Below are 20,136 nucleotides of genomic sequence, written 5' to 3'. Positions count from 1 at the left end.
CTCATTTATTCTCCTCCAAGAGGTCAAACTTGTCCATTTCATTCTGGCTGAAGGGAGAAAGGATCCTCAGGAAGAGTAAGAGGCCCTCTAAGAGGACATAGATATTCACAGAGCCCTGCTTTGATTTCTTCTCAGCTTGACTCCAGAGCCAGTGACATCTCCTCAAAGTGAGGCATGATGGTTGTGTGCTGCTGTCACAGCTCAAGCTTCCTTCTCATCAATGCTGCAGGGATGTCTTTGTCCAAGGATGACTTGGGAGAATGAAAAGAGAGAGATTGGAGTGCTTAGCCCTAATTTCTCTGTCCCATAGTACTAGGCTCTGCACCAGTCACAGGGACCCTTGAATGAGACAGTGTTTTCTGAAGTTGGTACATAGTGTTGCCTCGGTTGGGACAACGCCTAAACTTCCCCCTCCCTCTCTTTCAGTTTTTTTTTTTTTTTTTTGATGACTTAGAAGGTTTTGCATGGGTGCCGCTCTGACTCTGGAGCCTCCCCTGACTATATTATCACTGCCTTGCCTTTCCTGCCTGAGCATCACAGTATCGTGACCCTTCCTGCACTGCATTCTGTCTCCTCATTACTCAGCATCCCGCATCCCTCAGGACTGGAGTTCTCACAAGCTTCCCTGGCATGGTGTGCCAAAACAGCCTCATGCTGCACTTTAACTGTGGTGGCAGTGATGGGAGCTCTGTGTTTGGTGTTATCCCAGCCCTGTAGGTTAAGTATCCTGAGGGCACCACGCTGAAATGAGCAGATCTCAGAACGACTTTTATTTACCCGTAAAGTGAGGGTGACAACTTCCTTATGATGGAATCAAATGTTGGAATGTTGGGAAGAGTGACTTTCAGGGACTTTCTAGTGCTTCGCTGAAGAGCTTTTAAGCAAAGCAGCGGCTGTTGACACCGACACCAGACGTGCTCAAGAGCCGGAGTGCTCACTTGAGAGCAGAGACAGATTGAAAACACTGGGAGAGAGGCAGGCAGAGATGCAGTCGGCCCCACAGCACCAGGTCAAGGGCTGCCTTTGGGGGTGATTAGAAAATGAGGCTTCTGGGAGGATAGCTGGGGCAGAATGAAGAAAGAAACCACAGCCTGGGAATCTGCAGCCTTGCCAAGTCCTGGGCATATGACATGGAAAAACATGTACAAATTCCTACCCCCAAGGGGGCTCAGAATTACAATGCGGTAATTAGCAGGGGGAAATGCAATTAAAACACGAATGCAAATAGTTCCCAGCCCCGGCTGCATATTAAAGCCAACCGAGGAGCTTTTAAAAATACCACTGTCCAGTCTATTCCCAGGATGGTAAATTGAACATCTCTGGTGGGGAGACTTCCATATCTAGTTTTCTTTGTCTTCCCAGGAGATTTTTTTATGTTAGCAGACAAGGAGTGATATTGGGCAGAGGGAAAGGAATTGGGGTTGTTTCTCAGGGATGGTGAGGCTGATCCTGCCAGTCCTGACAGAGGACGTGAGTTAGATGAAGAAGGCTAAGTGATGGGCTTTTATGGAGTAAGCATCAGGCACTTGCAGAGGTACACAGTGGTCTTGGCATGGCACAATGAGGACAGTTTCTGGGTGACAAGAGAGAAAGCTAGAGGGATGCAGGCCCAAAGCAAGGGCCCAGTAGGAGTCCAAGGCTATAGCCTTGTGTGCTCATAAGAAATCAAGACTCCCGGAGAGATATGGATCTCCGACAGAGGATAATGTCTTCAGACTTTTGCATTAGAAGTCCAGGCCAACAGAGATATGTGGGACACCATTGGTCAACAGAGCCAGTTAGGAAGCAGTACAGAGTCTAGTGGGGAGGACATAAAAACAGACAGGAGAGGCTTGTTTCAGGAGACACAGAGAGATCACAGTCTGTAGATTGGTTTCAGTAACAAATAAACCCAGATTTCAGAGGCTTCTAACAACAAAGGTTTACTTCTGGATTAATTTATGCCAACTGCCAGTCAGTAAAATCTTCTTTCTGGAAGGGAGGCTCAAAATAAAGCCCCATCTTAGGTAGATGCAGCATCATAGCAGAAGCCATGCAAAGTGGCAGCGATGCAGTGGCCCTTGAGTGACTTCTGTTTAGAAGCCAAGTAGCCAGTCCAGTGATAACATGGTCGGAAACATGATTCATGGCTAACAGAAGCAGGTATTTGAACTAAGAAGCAATCTGCCAGGAGGAGTCGGGGAGGGATGGAAGGTTGCATAAGAGCAGCTAACTTTGTGAGCTCTGAAGCCACCATGCCACCATTCTCTCTTGGACTCGGACCCTCTAAAGGCAAGAGTCCATGCCTCTCTATTCACGGTACTTAGAACTGCACAAGCTCCCAGAGTCCATAGGTCAGGCCTATCTCAGACTCCAGAAGTCACGTGGTTCTTCCTCTTCCGTGCCACCTTTCCCTAGGACCAGTGGCTAGCTGCTAGATCCTCTCATGGAAATGGCAGAGGAAACTTGAGAGGCCTCCTAAGTCCGAGGCTCAGTCCTCAGCCTTTGACACTTTTGCCCTTGATTAGAACAAGTAGAGTGGTCAGCCAAGAGCTGGGGAAATCTATTCTCCCCACGGGGCAGAGAAGATGAGGCTCGGTGTGAATAGTACCAGTGAGAATGGGGGCCAAGGATCCAGTCTATTCCAGGTGCTAATATCACCTCCAGGCAATAGGGCTTTAAATATCATAACATAGTCCTTCATCCATGTTTAGCTTCTTTAGTTCTTCAGGTGCTGCTTATTACAGAGGCATCTTGGCTCTCTGAACACAGGGGCTCAGCAGGTGTGGAAGGTACTTCTAGCTATTTGAGCACAGCTGTAGCCTTTATTAAACAAGCCTCATCATCCCCTTACAGTATAATTTCATAACCTGTGAAAGGAGAAACAGTTATGTCCTTTTATTCCATAAGGTTGTGTAAAGGAACAAGTGAGGTCATGGTGGAATTGTCTGGTGATTGCAATGGACCATATGCATGTCCCATAGTGTTTCAGAGTATAGGGCATAGCATTTCATCAACCCAGGCACTACTGGGGTATATGATCTTGCATGCTCACACCCTCCTGAACACTATACGCATATATGGTTTCACCTGATGTCATTGCCTGCCTTGCCACAAATATGCATGTCTAGGATCTCTTACATCTTATGCACACTTATGTTATGCCTCCAGCTTTGTGCTGCTGCTGAGAAATACAGACATACTTGGGGAAATGAGCTGGACTAGGAAGAGTTAAGGCGGCATCTCTAAAAGAGGAAGAAAATGAGATACAAGGGACAGAAAAGAGTCACAGGCCCGAGATAGAAATTAAAGACCAGTTTTGCTCTGATGTAGAAACTTTACCTGCACTAAACACCATTTGTTGGTATTGTGAAGTAACAAACTTTGAAGTTTTTAAGGATTTTCTAGTGAGTGGCCTCATCTGTTTTAAATTACTGGCAACTGCAGTCAGGAAGAATTGAAATATTTCCAGTGAAAAGTTAGATACAGGCTGGAAATAAGGAAGAGACTTCTCCAGGGTACATCTTCCCTAAGTCAGGAGTCATACTGAAGGCTTCCTTTTAAAGCCCGTCTCTATGGGAGTTAAATGACTATGTTTGCTTCTGGCATACCCTCCCAGATGTCTTACCATGTTTTCCAAAGAAACGTATCTTCTACTTAATAGTCAAACCGTGGTGGTGTTGGGAAAAGCTCCAGGAAGCTGGGTCTGCATTCCAAGCCTCACCATGATTTTCTATGACACTCCCCAAATAGTTTAATCTTACTGCCATTCATCATTATGGCCTTTTGTTGGAGATATACCAGGCTGCTACTGCTTCAGGGCAAGATTTGCCATCCAGGGCCAGAGTATAATCAGAAGTTGGTCAAAGTCAAGTCTGAAGTCAGCCTCCAGCTTTCAGAGTCAGCTTCATCCAAGATTGTATGTTTCAAAGAGCAGCCACATCTTGTCCTTAATTGAGGCCTGATGTAAACGGACACTTGAGCCTGACACTGAACAATTTAAATAACATTGTGTCTTCCAGATATTGTAGCTACTTTGAAGTTTTATAATCTTTTCTTCCTTTATCTTTCTCTCTTTGCCTAAAATTCTCAGTCACCTTCATCATTGCTGTCTTTCTTCATAATGTTGGCTCTTGCTAAGCATCTTGCATCCCAATCCAAACCTCAGCATCCCTGTTCTGAGAACAGAGAACATATAATAGTATTTCAAGAATGTGGGAAGTATGATGGCTATTGGGAGTTTGGACTTTCACTTGTCCCCTTGACAATGATCTCTTTGCTGTGGCAAGTCAAGTGTGGTCAGCATGTCCATTCTTATAATGACTGCAACAGCTTGTCATTTAGACCTTACAGACTTAGCACCTCATTGTTCTGTAGGCCAGAAATTCAGTGTGTCTCTTTCTGTGCTAAAAACCAAAATGGTGGCATGCTGACCTTAGAGGTTCTAGGATGAATCGTTTTTCCTTTCGTTTATGGTTCTGGCAAAATCTACTTCCTGCATTTTAGAGACTTGGGCTCCCATTTTCCCATAAGGTGTAACTGAACCACTCATGGCTTCTAGAAGTCACACCAGTTTTTGACTTGTATCCCATATTCTGTATTGTCAAAAGTGTAATAACCAGGGTGGGGAAGGGTCTTCACACTTCTAATCTCTCTTGTCTCATTTTCTTTTTCAACTTTCAAGAACCCATGAGATTACAGTGAAACTGTTGAGCTCAATCAAGGTAGACTTGGGGTAGATTCTGCATCTCAAAGCATTTGACTTTAGAAGGGAAAATTGAAGCTATTGATGATCTTAAATAATACGGTGTGGCATTCAGGGTGCACTCCAGATGGAGAATCACAAGGCAGATCTTCTGCTTGAGGATGAAGCCACATGCCTGCAGATGAGGATGACTCATTTTAGGGAAGCCATTCCTGGTCCCCAATGAGGAAGCACATCTCTGTGAGACTTTAGGTTGCCGTGAGTCAGGACTGGGTATTGTGATCTGAGCTTATGGAATTCACCAAGCATTAAGAAAAACTGTCATATTGTCTTGAATGTTTCCAGGCTTGAAAGCAATAAAATCAGCCAAGCATAGAGTAAAACCTCCCAAAGTGTGAGCTAAAACAAACATTTCCATTCTGTAAGTTAACTTATGTCAGGCATTTTGTTACAGCTAGAGAAATTTGACAGAGTGTGCTTTGTTGGTTTTACAGCTTGAAAAAAACTGAGGCTTATTGTGTTAAGACTTCAGGGTACTTTAAAATTCAGAGCTTGCCTGGAAGTGCTCAAACAAGGTCCTTGGTGAATATCCATCCTCGGGGCCCATTTTAAATCTTTTCCCTTTGAAAGGTCCTCATTTATTCTAACACAAATGATTTGGCTACAGAAAACATATAGAAACAAGTGAGAGGAATGAACCTGCTGGTTTTGGACCTGAGACACAACCTTATCAACTGTTCTGTGACTTCTCAGACTCTTACGTTCTTTGACATTGATTTTCTTTATCTCCACAGTGAAGTGCTACTAACACCCACTTTCTACAGTAGCTGTGAAGAGTTCTATGCAGTAGTGACTGCAGAGCTATATCCTGTCCATCACCAAACCCATCATCTCCCTCTGGCTACCACTCTAGCTCCAGTGGACAGTTCTAAGTTTTTACTTCTTTGGTCTTGGAGCCTGGAGGATTCTTGGACTTGTTTTCTGGGCATTCACTTACCTGAAGATTCTTAAACTCAACAGAAAAACCCATAGCTGTCCTTCAAAAGGATAACTCTTGGAAAACAGGGATTGGCTCTCTCCATCCATATTGTTGAGATACACCATAGGCTATCTTTCTCCTTTGCTTCCCCCATTCTCTCTTATCCTATGCTCCTCTTTTACATAATCATTTAGGCAAGTAGCTATTAATGTCTTTTTCTTGGACTATTTTGGGAGATCCTATTTGAGCACAAGCTGTGGTAATACACAGATATGGTAGCTCATGGATCACTGTGAAATCAGGTTCTTGCAGAGTATATTCATTATAGGGTAGCCTATTCAATAATGGGCAGACCATAGGAAATTAAGTCAGAGTCATATATCTGGCTTATCTTGATGTATTATGAAAGGGTTTATGAGGGAAGAGATCCCTAAGGTGTGGTCTTAGAATATGAAGAATACTGGCTAAGCAGTGTGTTATATTCAAGCATAAAGTAATAGCTGAGGATATAGGTTTTCCTAGGCAAAGGGCAGGAAATACTCCAAAATTGTCTGGATGACAGTTTGGCACTAATGGTGAGGTACAAAGAGTCATGAGACCTGGAATATGAAGTGTTGTGAGATGTCCTTCTGTATCTGTATTGCTTTTATTGGCTAATGAATAAAGCTGTTTTGGCCAATGGCTTAGCAGAGTAAATCTAGGTGGGAAATACGAACAGAGATATAGAGAGAAAGTAGGTGGAGTAAAGGAGATGCCACCAAGCTGCCCAAGAAACAAGAGGTAACAAACCTCAAGCCTCATGGTAAAATATAAAATAATAGAAATTGGTTAATTTAATATTTAAGAGCTACCTACAAATATACCTAAGCTATTGGCCAAATAGTGTTGTAATTAATACAGTTTCTGAGTGATTATTCATGTCTGGGCATCCAGGAAATGAAGGAGCAGTCTCTGCTTACAATGGAGTGTGAAGATACCAGTGGCTACAAGGAGAGATGCTGCTACAGTGGGAGACAGGGGCTGGTTTATGAATACATCCCCTGGCCATTGTAACCTAATCACTAATTACCATAGAAACCCACTGAAGGGGTTATGTTTATAGATATGATGTCTAAATGCCTAGCCCAGAAATCGCCCTATAATATAACACTTAATATTCATTCATCTTGAAGCTCTTGAGGGGTCTTTTCTTCTTCTTCCTCCTCTCATTCTATTTCTACTCCCATGTGCAAATACTCAACTATCTTTAGTACTCAGCGCACACACACTTACGTGCGCTCACACACCTCTCCCCCAAGCCCAAAGTGTTTGTAGATTCTACTTCCTAGTAGGATATAAAGAATCACTCTAGTTAGGGTAGAACTGTAGTGGTGTCTTAGGAATTTGATGGTGTCATCAAAGATTCAGTATCTGCCAGTCTCTAAAAATAAAACAAAAAGAAAACAAACTGCTGTCCATGGTGCTGACTTGATCCTCATCAGTATCAAAGGATTGAGGATTTTCACTTGCCACCTACCAACAAGATTTTTTAGAGGAGAGCACTTGACCTGGGAGTCTCTATCTAGGAAAGAAGAGCATTCTGCCTGAAATCTCCCCAAGGCTCTACATTACTCAGACTCATGGCCAGCCAGGTCAGTCACTTGGTAAGGGTGAGAACTGAGTAGTCAGGGGACCTTTAACCAGTTCTGTATAAAGATCAGATGTGGGCTTACCAGTTTCAGTATCTAGAGACCAATCAGAAATTCCAAGCCCCAGGTTCTTCTGCAATTAATGGAGTCAGAATTTCTGATATTGGATTTCTCCCAAATCTGCATGGTTTAAACCAAATCAATGAATTTAATGTTCATTTGAGGAACTGCTTGGACTGACCTCGGATGGAATGTTTGTTGTTGAATCAGGTGTAAGGACCCATTTAATCACCCAATATGTCATCCTGTTCCCTCAGTACCAAGCTCCATGCCAATTGCAGGACTTCTCATGTCCTTCTGTGGCACCCAGCTTTATCAGAACTCTGTCTCCTACCTAGTACTGTGTCCTTTCTAAAGTATGGAACACCCTTCCACCCATCTTTTAACACACAGTTAGCTATCCCATGGATGAGCCTTTCCTGTGTCCTCACCAGCCTCTTTCAGGTCTTCACATGGGTCTACACTACTCTTGGTTACAATCTGTTACCAGCTTGTTCTGCTGCCTGTATTGCATTATTGTTCACAGGTAGCCTGAGCACTGGGTTCCACATGCATGAGTGAGGGAAAATACTCATGCTGGGACCTCAGGAGATTGGAGGGAGGATGATTTTGCCAAGTTCCCACATACGATGATTTCCTATATTTGTGTGCATTATAGTGGGGGAAATGACAAGGTCTGGAGTCAAACCAACTGGATCCTGCTCGATCATCTCTGGTTCTTTAGTCTTCAGCATCATCTTCAGTTGTCAGCCTTGATTTCTTTAGCTATAAAATGGGGCTGGAAATGACCTCATATGGCGCTCCTGTAGCTTGGGTGAGGAGGTGGCCTTAAGAATTCCAGCACAGAGGAAGCACTAGACCTGCGTTCACAGCTGTGAACAGGTGCACATGGAACCTAGGAGAGGAAGCTTTCCAACTTTCTGAAATGTCATTTCTTCATCTCACAGGTGACAGTGAGGGGGCACACGTTAAGTAACACATCTGTGGCTTCAGAACAGAAGGTCAGAGGCCCCAACTGCAATGAGGCTTCAAGGCCTATTCCAGAGTGTTTTAAGCTTCATCTCCTTGCCTTCTCGGCGACTGTGTAAAATCAGCTAGAAAATTTCTCTTTTGCTTCCTGGTACCCAGGTGTTGGACTAAAAGGGAGCAGGGAATGAAAAAAAGGAAGATGACATTTTTAGAGGCAATATGCTTTTCTGGAAAAGTGTCTTTTGCTTCTTCTTCTACTTACAGGTGAAAGAAAGCAGGTAGTGGTACATGGAGTGATGGTTGTGTCTTGCCTCCGAGTTAAGAATAATATTTCTGTTTTACTCTTTTCTTCATACATCTGCTCAGGATCAGGGAGTGTCTGTTTTCAAAGTTAACAGAAGGGCCAGGAAGAGGGCTCAAACTATAAGTGCTTGCTGAACAAACATGAGGAAGTGTATTCAGGCCCTAGACCCCATTGTAAAACCAGGAGCTGTGCTGTATGTCTGGAATCCAAGCAATGTGAAGAGGGTGGCGACAGGCTAATCAGCTACTGGACAACTCGACAACCAAATCAGTGAGCTCCAAATTCTGTGAGAGACCTTGTCTCAAAAAAATAAGGCGGACAGCAATTGAGGAAGGAACAAGAAGTTGACCTCTATAGTTTTAATATGCATGTTGACACACACATGAACATGTACACACATGTACATCATGCATATATACTGCTAGATAGATAACCAGATAAATAGATTCCTATATGTATATATATATAGTTTTACAGATAGATTGATATACATATATATACATATATAAACACATACATACATAGATAAAATTAAAAACATAAAGCACAAAATATGAACTTTCAGCTCTATTCAACCATGGAAATTTGGACAGCGTATCTGGTGTTCCTGGAAATGAAGTTGATGCCATTCAGTTTTCAGAAACTGGGAAATGATTGGATTCACCAGTTTTGAATTTGAAAGTTCTTCCATTGTAGCAGAAAACTCACATGTTCATTCATTCATGATGAACCAGTTTTACATGTCTATCTAAGTTTAAGCTGTTCTGAAATGGTATATTCCTTTTTTTTTTTTTTCCTGGCAAAGGGCCGGTCTTCCAGGGTGGAGGATCAGAGCTTAGATGGGAACCTGGTTGGGACCTCAGGGTTTCACCCCACCTACTTTTCCCCTAGATCCTTGCTTCATTGTTTTGGACAAGTGTGTTTTCATTGTGTCATCACTCTTTGGAATGCTAGCCTAGTGTGGGCAAGAGATGAGCAATACAAAGGGAGTGACTAGTAAGCCTTTAGCAGTATGGGAGATGTCCTTGTGCTCTTGGGTAGCTTCTCTGATGTCATCTCATGTGAATAAGGTTTCAGTTAAGGGAATAGAGTGGTGTGCACTGAGATTACAGTGGGTGGGTATCATAGGAAGAAGGGTAGCCAATACCGTTTGCACCTCCTTCCACCATTGCCTTAGTGGACAGTCACAGCTGTAAGATACACATAGATCTTTGTTCAGCTGCTTTGGGGAACTGAGGGTTAAAGTGTTGGAGTCAACAGCATGATTGAAGCAGGGCAGAAAACCCTTTCTGTGAGTTAGGAGGAAAACTGATTAGGTAAATATTCATGCAGATGTGTAAAAGCGGAAGAAGCACAAATAAAACAAGTGAGCAAGGAAATCAGTGTGCATTTCCTAGGATGGTGTGAACCATAGCGAGTGTGTGTGTGTTGGGGGTAACTATCTATACATATATCAACTAGGAGAAGGGATGTGGAGCAGAGGGAACAATCTGTGTGGCCCATGGCAGGATTGGGGCCATCTTCTTTTCTCCACTGAGAAACTGCTTACTGTAGCAGTGAAAGTGGAGGATGCCTCCTAGTGACCGCCAGACCCAGATGTACTCTGCATCCTATAGTACAAGGAAGGAAGGAGGAAGAACCCTGACTATTCAGGTTCTCCCTCTGTGTTTGCTGTTTGTTTCATCACTATGGGCAGATTTATTGTCCTTCTGCCCTGACTGGTCCTGGCTGAGTGAAGTTGGATGAACAGGCTAAGGTGGGGTGAGAGAGGGACAGTGTCAGGCATTGGATCCAGATTCATCTTTGATTCTTTATGACTTGAAAGGTTCTTTTCTCATTCTCTATGCATTTCTCCTAGAAACCATAGATGGGGATGAAATGCAGTAAGAGAGATTTGACTTCTGTATAGTTATGCTGTGGTTTCATTAACAGCCACTTCATCATGGTTGTGTAATGCATCCTACCTATAAGTTCCCAAGGGTTCCAGGTTTCTTAACTTCAGCTTGTTCTTCTCTTGTTATCTTCTCTTACCTCTGACAGGTACTTCCTGTGTGGTCCTTGGGAGCGAGGACAGGGCAGAAGGTGAGCAATGGAATGTCACAGAGATGACCACTGTGCTTTCCGACAGTCTGCTGTGAGCTTCTTAAGTGGTTCCTTTTATCTCAATGAATCTAGGCAAGAAATTCTTATCCTTAAGCATTAGCTTTCTGTCACCCACATGTTGCAAAAATAAAACCAAACAGCTTCAACTCTAGGAAATGGATGTGAGTTATTAGTAAGCATAGAGGGAGACACGTGTAATATAAGAAAGAACTATAAACATCAAACTTCAGGGAAGTCCTTAACTATAGCCTGTCCAGCTATGGATGCTTACCGTCTGTGGTCCCAGTCTATGCTTCTCTGAGGGCCTGAACACAAATTTTAGTGTCTTCCCTTCTACACAAGCATGCCACACTAAAAATGCATGGTGGCAACATGTCCTGAATTTAAGTCACAAATTCAGTAAATCAAGATTCTCTCTTTCTCTGTGTCTCTGTCTCTCTCTCTGTCTCATATGTGTGGTGTATCACGTTCATGCACACATGTGAGGGTGTGCATGCCCATGTGGAGGCAAGAAGTTGATGTCAAATGTCTTCCTCTAGCTCTTTCCACCTTAACTTTTAAGGCAGAGCTTCTCAGGAAACCTAGAGCTAGAATTTTGGTTACATCAACTGGCCACTGAGGCATTGAGATCTGCCTGTCTCTACCCACCTCCCAGCGCTGTAGTTGCAGGTGTATTCAATCACACCTGGCTTTTCTGTGATTATTGTAGATCCGAATTCTGATCTTCATGCTTTTCCAGCAATCATTTTACCTACTGAGCCACCTCCTCAGCCTCACTTTCAATTTTTTAATTTAAAATTTCATGCACATATACATTGTATGTTGAACATATCCACATGTCCCCATATTCTCCCTTTTATTCTTCCCCCAGACAGTCTCACTGTTACTCTTCTTATAAATACACATACATGCTTTTGTGTAACTGTGAAAATTACAGGAACCACAAATGAAAGAAAACGTGCTTTTCATCTCTCTGCAACTGGCTTAATTAACTTAATATAATTGTTTCCAGTTAATTTGATTATTTCTAGTGGCATTATTTTCCTGTAAATGGTGTAAATATCACTCTTATTTATGGTTGGAAAAATGCGAACACAACATTTTCTTTATCTAGCCTTCTATTGTGAGACACCCAAGTTGGTTCTATAACTTAGCTGTAGAGAATAGTGCTGAAGTAAACACTGGTGTGCAAGTGTCTCTGTGATGTGTTGACTTGGAGGCCTTTGGAGAGATGCCCAGAAGGTGTATAGCTGGGTCATATAGTAGATCTCGCTTTAAGGGTTTTTTGGGGGGTGGGGTGGGGAATCTTTATAATGGCAAGGATGTGAACAAAAAGGAACTTTTATATACTGTTGTTTGGGATGAAAACTAGTCCATCAATTATGGAAGATATTTCTTTGTTATTCCAATTCAAAGTATCCAGGAACATGTCCATTCAGCTGCAGGTAGAGAGAAAAGACTTTGCAACAGAAACTGCTGTCAATCCCTGTGGGTGGCAGGGCAAGGAGGAAGAAATGTGGGGCCTGGGCTGGAGAGCAGAGGAAGGCCAAGCAGAAATGGGAACAGATTTCCGCTGCAGTGTGCATTGTATGGCTAAGGAAACAGCAATAGAGAGCTCAGGTTTGTGACATCATACAGGCTGTCTGCAACAAGAAAGGGATCTGTACACTGCCTATCTGATTCCCCAGCCTTGTCTCTGTATTTGGTCTGCATGTTCTGTAGCATGGGGCACATAACAAAGACAGTATTTGGTAGGCACTACACAAATGAGTGTTTTCAATGCAGTGTATATCAATAAGATAATAATCCCCATATAAAACCTATAATAGAGAGCTTTGACAAAGGCGCATAGGCAAGCGAATGGAGGGAGGATAATCTCCCCAACTGATAGCATCTGAACAGCTGGAGAGCCACATATAAAAATAGCATCTCAGCATGGAACCCATGCCTTCTTCAGAAAAAAAACTCAAAATGAAACACAGACCTCAATGTGAAAATGCAAAACTATAATTTCTGGAAGAGGACCTAGGAGGAAATCTAGACAACCTTGAGTTTGATAACTTCTGATACAAAGTGAGTTCATAGGCCATGAAAGATGGGTTTATAAGCTAAACTTCATTAAGATTTTAAAATGGTCTGCTCTGTGAAGGACTCTGTCAAGATAATAAAAAGACAAGCCACAGATGGGAAGAAAGTCTGTACAAAAGATATACCAGATAAAGACGTGTTGCCCCAACTTTATCTCAAATGTACAAGTGAGAACATACCCAACTAAAGAACAACCCAATGAAAAAATGGGCCAAACGCCTTCAAGAGAACTTTATCAAAGAATAAATAAAGAGAAAATAGCAAATGAAAAGCACTCCACTTCAGAGGCATCGAGGATATAAGAAAAAGGAGGGCATGGGCTCTACCAGTTGGAATGGACAAAATTCCAAATGCTGCCAGCATCAAGCACTGGTGAGCATGGAGAAAGAGGAACTCCCCTGATTTGCTGCTGGGGATGCCTCCTCCTTAGAAAAAGTTTGACAGCTATGAAACTCAACAGGCTCTTAACCATATGACCCAGCAATCAATCCTACAGGTATTCCCCAAACAGATTGCAAACTCAGCGTCCATGCACACACACATGCAAACTGTTCATAGCAACTTTATTCATAATTGCTAAAACTTAAGGTGTCCTTTAGTCAGTGAACAGATAATCACAGTGTGGTATATGTAGACTGTAAATGATTATTCTGTGCTAAAGTAAAATGAGCTTCAAAGCCATGAGAAAGGAGAAACTCAAGATGCTTATTACTAAGCGAAGAGATCTAGTCTGAGGATACTGTGAGTGAGCAATAAATGGCATTTTGGAGCAGACAAATCTAGGACAGTAGGAAAAGGTTGTCAAAGGTTAGGTGGGGATTAGGGATGAGCAGGTGGGACACAGGGCACTGAAGGACACTGGAAAAGCCTATGTGATATGATAGTGCGAGGCATGTGTCATGATGCATTTCCTCAGTGCCTGAGAAAGCAGAAGAGCAAGAATCAACTCTAATGTAAACTGGGTTTTACATTCCACTCCAGCATCAATTTGGCTTATGGATTATAACAGCCTGTAGGGGACACTGATAGGCTGTGCACATTAGGGGTAGGCTGTTTTTATATGTGTGTGTGTGTGTGTGTGTGTGTGTGTGTGTGTGTGTGTGTAAGCAAATGGTTAAAACCAATGGGTAGATATGATGGAAAGAATTTTGTTCATTGGAAAGGATCCATATTCCATATTCATTCTCTTTTGTTCATTTGCCTTATCTCCTTTCCCCAAATGAAACAAATAAGTAACAAAAATCCCTAAACAAAATGAAACAAAACAGACAAAATTTCACACAGAAAAATAGTGTAGAGACTTCATTTTCATCTCTACCTTAGTTCCCAGATTTAAGCAGCAGGTAGTCCTGGAATATCTCCTCTCTGCTCAGACGTCACCGGTAGGAGATACCAGGAAGATGAGCCTTCCCGCAAGCTCCACTGTTCATGGAAAGAGCTGGGCTTGTGTTACCAGGTGCAGTGTAAATATACACCCACCCCTAGTCTTGTAAGTAAACTTAGGGTTTTCTCCAAACATCCCCTTAAAAGCCTTCATTCCTTCTTGCTGTCTCTAGAGTTAATCCTGGGCCTCAGAGGCCCATGAAACTCAGTCCCTCTGTTGTCCCCAAAAGATTCTCCCTACTAACCCCATCCATTGTTGTGACAGCTTGTGAAGCGAAGGCCCATCCTGCTGGCATTGTCTTTGTATGACCTCTGAGCAGAGAGTAGACATACCAGGGATATTTGTTGCCTAGGTCTGGAAACCTCTGTTGAGATGATAGTTCAGTCTCTATGCTGTTGGATTTTGTTGTTTTTTTTTTTTCATTTTTGCTCTAACTTTCATTGCTTGGTAGGCTTAGATCCCTGAGAGAGTCACTGGCCTTATAGATGGAGGCATTGGAAGCTGAAGCTGTGAAGTTCAACAGTGCATAGCAAATTAGTTTCAATGTTTAGTTCCCCTCTGGATCTGAAATAGCCTCTCATCTGCCCCACCTTGGGCGCTGTAGGCATTAGCTCAGTCCTACCATATCTAGCCACAGATTACCTATTCCAGAGTTCTTGGTATCTCTACCTGACAGAAGATGTTGTCCAAGGCCATTCCTCTTCGACCCAAGGACTATCACTTTCATTTCTAAATGAGTTAGGACTTTGGAAAGAAGTTTCTGAATGTCTCTAATTGAACTAAACCAAAAACTGCGTAAAACTGGACAGAAATTGAACACATGCTAATGATATGTTTTATTATTTTCTTTATTGTTGAAGTTTCCTACATGTATACAATGAAATGTGTTCATATCTATCCTGTTTCTCCCCTTCAGCTTCCACATATCCTCCAACATGCTCTCCTGACGAAATTTATACCTTTTTTTCATTTTTGATAACCCACTAGTTGGTGTTGCCCATATATGCATGGGTGTAGAACGCATTCCTAGAGCATAGGGAGCCTAATCATAGTTACTTCCTCCACCAAGAAAGATTCTTCCTCTCCAAAGCAACGATTCACTGCCAGCCACTCTTTAGCAAGGGATGGGACCTGGATATCATCTACCAACCTGTGCTAGGACTTTGACAGACTTGAGCCTTGCATAAGTCTTGTTCTTGATGATGAGTGCAATAGCCTTGTCATTTCCCTTCGGTTATGTCCATGCACAAGAATGCATCTTGACCATGAGAAAAGAATTCTGTTTATATCTTAGCTATGTGATTTTCCCCAAGACTCCCCTCCCTTCCTTCCTTTCATGGGAACTGAATTCAACATTTCATGCACGCTGACCATGTACTTTACCACGGAACTGCTATACAACCAATGCCAGCTTCCTGATGCCATATAAGCAGGTCCCTGGGAAGGAGTCAGCTCATTTGCTGAGAAGATCTAAAGCCTGGAGGTCAGTATAAGGCAAATGTGTTGTCTACCTCCGTAGGATCCACTGCAGGCATTGCCAGTTAGCACCTTTAAAATCTTGCTCAAGACAGTTCCAGGGTCAACAGTGAGCTTTAGGGATGGGTAGAATCTATTCGTTGTCTAAGCCCCACTTTTGCTGGATTTCATCTTATGCTGCTTAGCTACTTGTTGGCCTTCTCCTGCAGGGTTCCATGCTATGTTCCTCACTTGCTGTAATGGCTGCTTTCTTGTCTGTGAATATGTACACCTATGGCAGGGAATTATCCATCATCCTGCCAGCGTCTGTTCATCTTTTTAAATTTACATGCAGTGCCTTTGACAGCTCCATTTCCCCTTTTCTGCTTGTTCCTGAGGAAGCAGAGCCCAGTGTGGGAGCAACCTCACTCACAAAGCCTGCCTGCATTTGTTTTATGACACAGATGACATTACTACAGTGTCTTAGCAACATCCCCAGCACCATGAGTCTTGGGGCACCGTCAAGTCGTTTCCTTGGCTGCAGCCTGCACTAGGATCCCATGGTGCTCCAGGCAAGGACCTTTGGTCCTTCCATTTACTGAGAAAGCTGAGGCTGCAGGAATATCTGAATCTTTGTCCAGAGAGTCCCCTTGGGGGTAAACAATTTTAACACACAGGAATTTATTTGTAGGTGCCGTAGAAATGCTCACCAGCTCAGGGCAATCCATCCTGGAGAAACGAAGAAATTCTTCAGAGCTGTTCATAAGGTTATTTCTGAAACCCCAAAGCTTCATTTCTCTGCCTTGGTCTTTTGTTGATTCCACTTTGACTACAAGGGTGTATATTTTTTATTTCTTCTTTCCTTTTCGAAGGTTCCTTAGGGCAGGCAGGGATAGTTTCTTTTTCCACTGGATCCCAAGAGTAAGCCACAGTGCCTGTGAGTTGGTAGACACCAAAGACAGAAAAGAAGTAGAAAGAATGAAAACAAGAAAGAAACTGAGCTTGTTTATTAAGGTTTCCCAGGTTAGCTCCCACTTTTGGGTTGTGTGTATATTACCTGTGCTTTAAAAAAAAACCAAAAAACAAAAAGCAAACATCAACAACAGAACCCAATGTGGTTAGGTTCCATAGCTTTACAGATTAAATGGAACAAACCATTTTCATAATAAAAAAGCAATACCCTCTGTTCCTGTGTTTTTTCGGAACAACCACTTTTAACCCTTCCAACTGTCTCTCCCGGTGATTTACTTCATCCATTAAGATATCATCTAATAGCATATTGCTATAATTAATGAGAATTTCACTTCACTAATAAAGTACCCCATTTAGGTGTTCCAACATTCTTTCAGGACACTTACACCATGATTTAAATTTAACTTTTGAACAGAAGTTTCAAGCTTACAAGTTAAGTTTGCTCTGGAGCCGTATTGTGTGCCCCTATTTTGTTTTATGTCCAATATAACTTTTGTAGGATTTCATCCTCCTTTTCATATCACACAATCTTCTTTATAATTTTATGTTGCATTTCTTCCTACAGAGAGCAGATCTTGTAGTCATTCGGGTCTTCTGATGAATATTTGCACCACTGTTCTCAGAAGGCTGACATGCATGACTCCATCCCACCATCCTTCACCTGATTGGAGGTCTCTGAATCCAGCATCCCACTTTTCCTTCTTTCTTTACTTATTTCCCTTATTCTGCAGGAACACAACCTCCCATTCTGGGTAACTGACATTTCAGGATCTTTGCATGTCTGATCATGGAGCTATTTGTTGATTGTAAAGGGAGACAGAGAGAAATGATTGGCTTCAGTGTTAGAATATTCAACGTGTCCTCTCTCGATCCACTGGAACTGAAAGCAAGGGTGGAAGGTCTGAACATATGGTGTTCTCTTGTCTCAAGAAATCAGAGATCCACATTGTTCATACATTGTTGACTCTAGTTAAAACAGTATGGGACTGGAGAGTGTATCGTTAGAGCTCTGTCATGTTTTTCTATGCCCCTAGAGCATAGCAGCAGGAATGAGCCTTCCTCGTGGCCTGACTTGATCTGCCAGACTGTTGCTGTGAAGTCGGCCAGGTGATGTTCACAATCTTAGGGGGTCTTACTCTGTTTTTAGCTATCTGAACCTCTTCATGCACTTGGGGAGTAGGGACCCTCAAGGAGTAAGGACTCCCAAGTTGCATGGATCAGAAGTTCAAATCCCCTCAAAGTGTCATGAAGAGTAGTGCTTGGTAAAGCTGCCTCCTCCAGCTTCCAGACCTGCACATTTCAATTACTGGTGGACACATAGCCATGTGATGGCTGTTTGCAGTCCTCACTGAGTGTGCTCCGCTAACCAGCTCCCCAATCATCCCTAAGTGTGTCAGGCCCTTGGCCTTTCAGGTCTGTGGTTTCTAGTTAGTGTGGGAGACCAGAGGCCCAGAAGTTTCTGTGTTTGGTGACTTATCCTCCTCCCTCTGATAAACTCTATGCCGCTTGGTCTTGGGATGTGGTATATAGGACGTCTCAGGCTATCATGTCAGACTTCTCTGAGCCCTCAGCTGGTAGAGCTAAGACCCTGTGGAAAGACAGGCAAGCCAGTGCTTATTGTATGAGTCCATCCCTGTCCGGGTCCACTGTTGCCTTTCCCAGATGGGAGATCAGTGTAAACAACCTTTGAATTGTGTAGCAGTTGCTCCAGGTCTTTGCTCTGTTCCTGCTGAAAAGCCCAGTTTCCCTCTTAGCATGAACAAACTGAGGAGTTGACACCATGCCTGTTTGCTCCCACCACTTGGCTCAACTCTTCACACCCTATAACAGCTCAGTTAACCCCCCATGGAGCCAGTGCTTCTTATCAACACTGTTAAATACTCTACCCATTATAACTTTCTTTGAGAGCCTTCCTGCTTCATAAGAACACTATTAAATACTCTACTCATCCAATTTTTTTTTTTGAGAGCTTCCTTGTGGCTCCACCCTGAACCTCATTGTTCTCTAACATGCTCCCCAGTTGAGATCCTAGCCATCATCAATCCTTGGTGTATTTTACCTTCCTGGTTTGCGGGCCTGAGACCTGCTGAGTAGCTTCCTCTGAAAGGTAAGGTGAGTGGGAATTCTAGTTTTGATATTTGATAATGCCCAAACAAATGTTTGTTTTATGCTCACATTGGATTTACTTTATGCATGGCTATAAATATCTATGGTGTAAATTATTTTGCCTTTAGAATATTTTATTTGCTTAGTGTCCTATGTTCCTATTAAGAAGTTCCGCGCCCATATTCACACACTGTGTTATGTAACTCACCCTATACAAGTATTTAATTTTATTTACTCGATAATTTCAGATGTACTGTTATTTGGGACTTCAGACTTTTTAAATCCCCTTTGTATTTCTTAGTCAGAGAATAGCTGTGTACCTCCATTCTGGGAAATGCGCTTGGATATTTTTCTTCTGTGACATTATCCTCTTCTCTATTTTCTCTGATTTCTTGGGAAACTCTTTATTAGTTGGATACTCAACCTCCTTGGATTGATCTAATTTTCTTGTCTCTCCTCTCCTATCACTAATTGCATATCTTTTTTATTCTACTTTCAGGGAAAATTTCTTGGCTTTATTGTTAAGCATTTATCTTGAACTTCTTTAAAATCTGAGTCATATTTTTTTAAAAAAAATTCCAAGAATGCTCCTTTGTTCACCGTTTCTACCTCTTTCAGATGCATTTTTTCTTGCTTTATGGATTATAACTTTTCCCTCTACTTCTCTGAGGATATTAATTGCATGTTCCTTGGGGACTTTTATGCTTCCTGCATTAATACAGCTGTCACTTTCTTCTTTGTTTGTGTCTCTTTTCTCAAGTAGGGCCGTTTCTTCAGATTTTACTAGTTCTCCATTGTCTCTGCAAACTAAAGGGTTATACTGCACGATGGCTCCACTCCTGGGTCATAGAAGGCCAGGTGACATTGCCATTAGGGATTGACATGTCTTTTCACTAGACACAGGTTTTTTTCCCCATAAAGATCCTTCCATCATGGGCCTATGGCTGTCCTCTGGTGCCATATATAGACTTTCAACCAGTTTTCATCCATACACACCCAACATTCTACTGAGGTCTCCAGGACAATAAACCTTCGGCACATTGGGTCAGAAAGGGGACTTTGACGCCGACATCTCTATTACTCCCATTTTCCCATCATTCCTTTGCGCTTCCCCTTCCCTTTCCATGCCGCCTTGTGTTGCCAGTTTCTAAGCCATCCTTTGAACCTAGAGGAGTGAACTAGACTGACCTTTCCTCATACAGGCACGGGGGGTGCTGCCTCTCCACGTCAGCTGTGGCCTTCCTTCCGCATTCCATCTTCCAAGACTATGGCTGAAGATGCTTTTTACTTTGATTGAAGATGAGCAGTGAGTGTTCTTTTCCTCCTAACTCTTGCTACTGGGGAGTGTTTTGGGAAGGAGGGTGTGGCAGACACGTATTTAGCATGACATCTTAAAAGAAGTCT

This window comes from Microtus oregoni, unplaced genomic scaffold, assembly GCF_018167655.1.
Source record: "Microtus oregoni isolate MIOR12 unplaced genomic scaffold, Mior012 000022F_ref0000154, whole genome shotgun sequence".
Lineage (NCBI taxonomy): Eukaryota > Metazoa > Chordata > Mammalia > Rodentia > Cricetidae > Microtus > Microtus oregoni.
Note: the sequence above shows the minus strand (reverse complement) of the source record.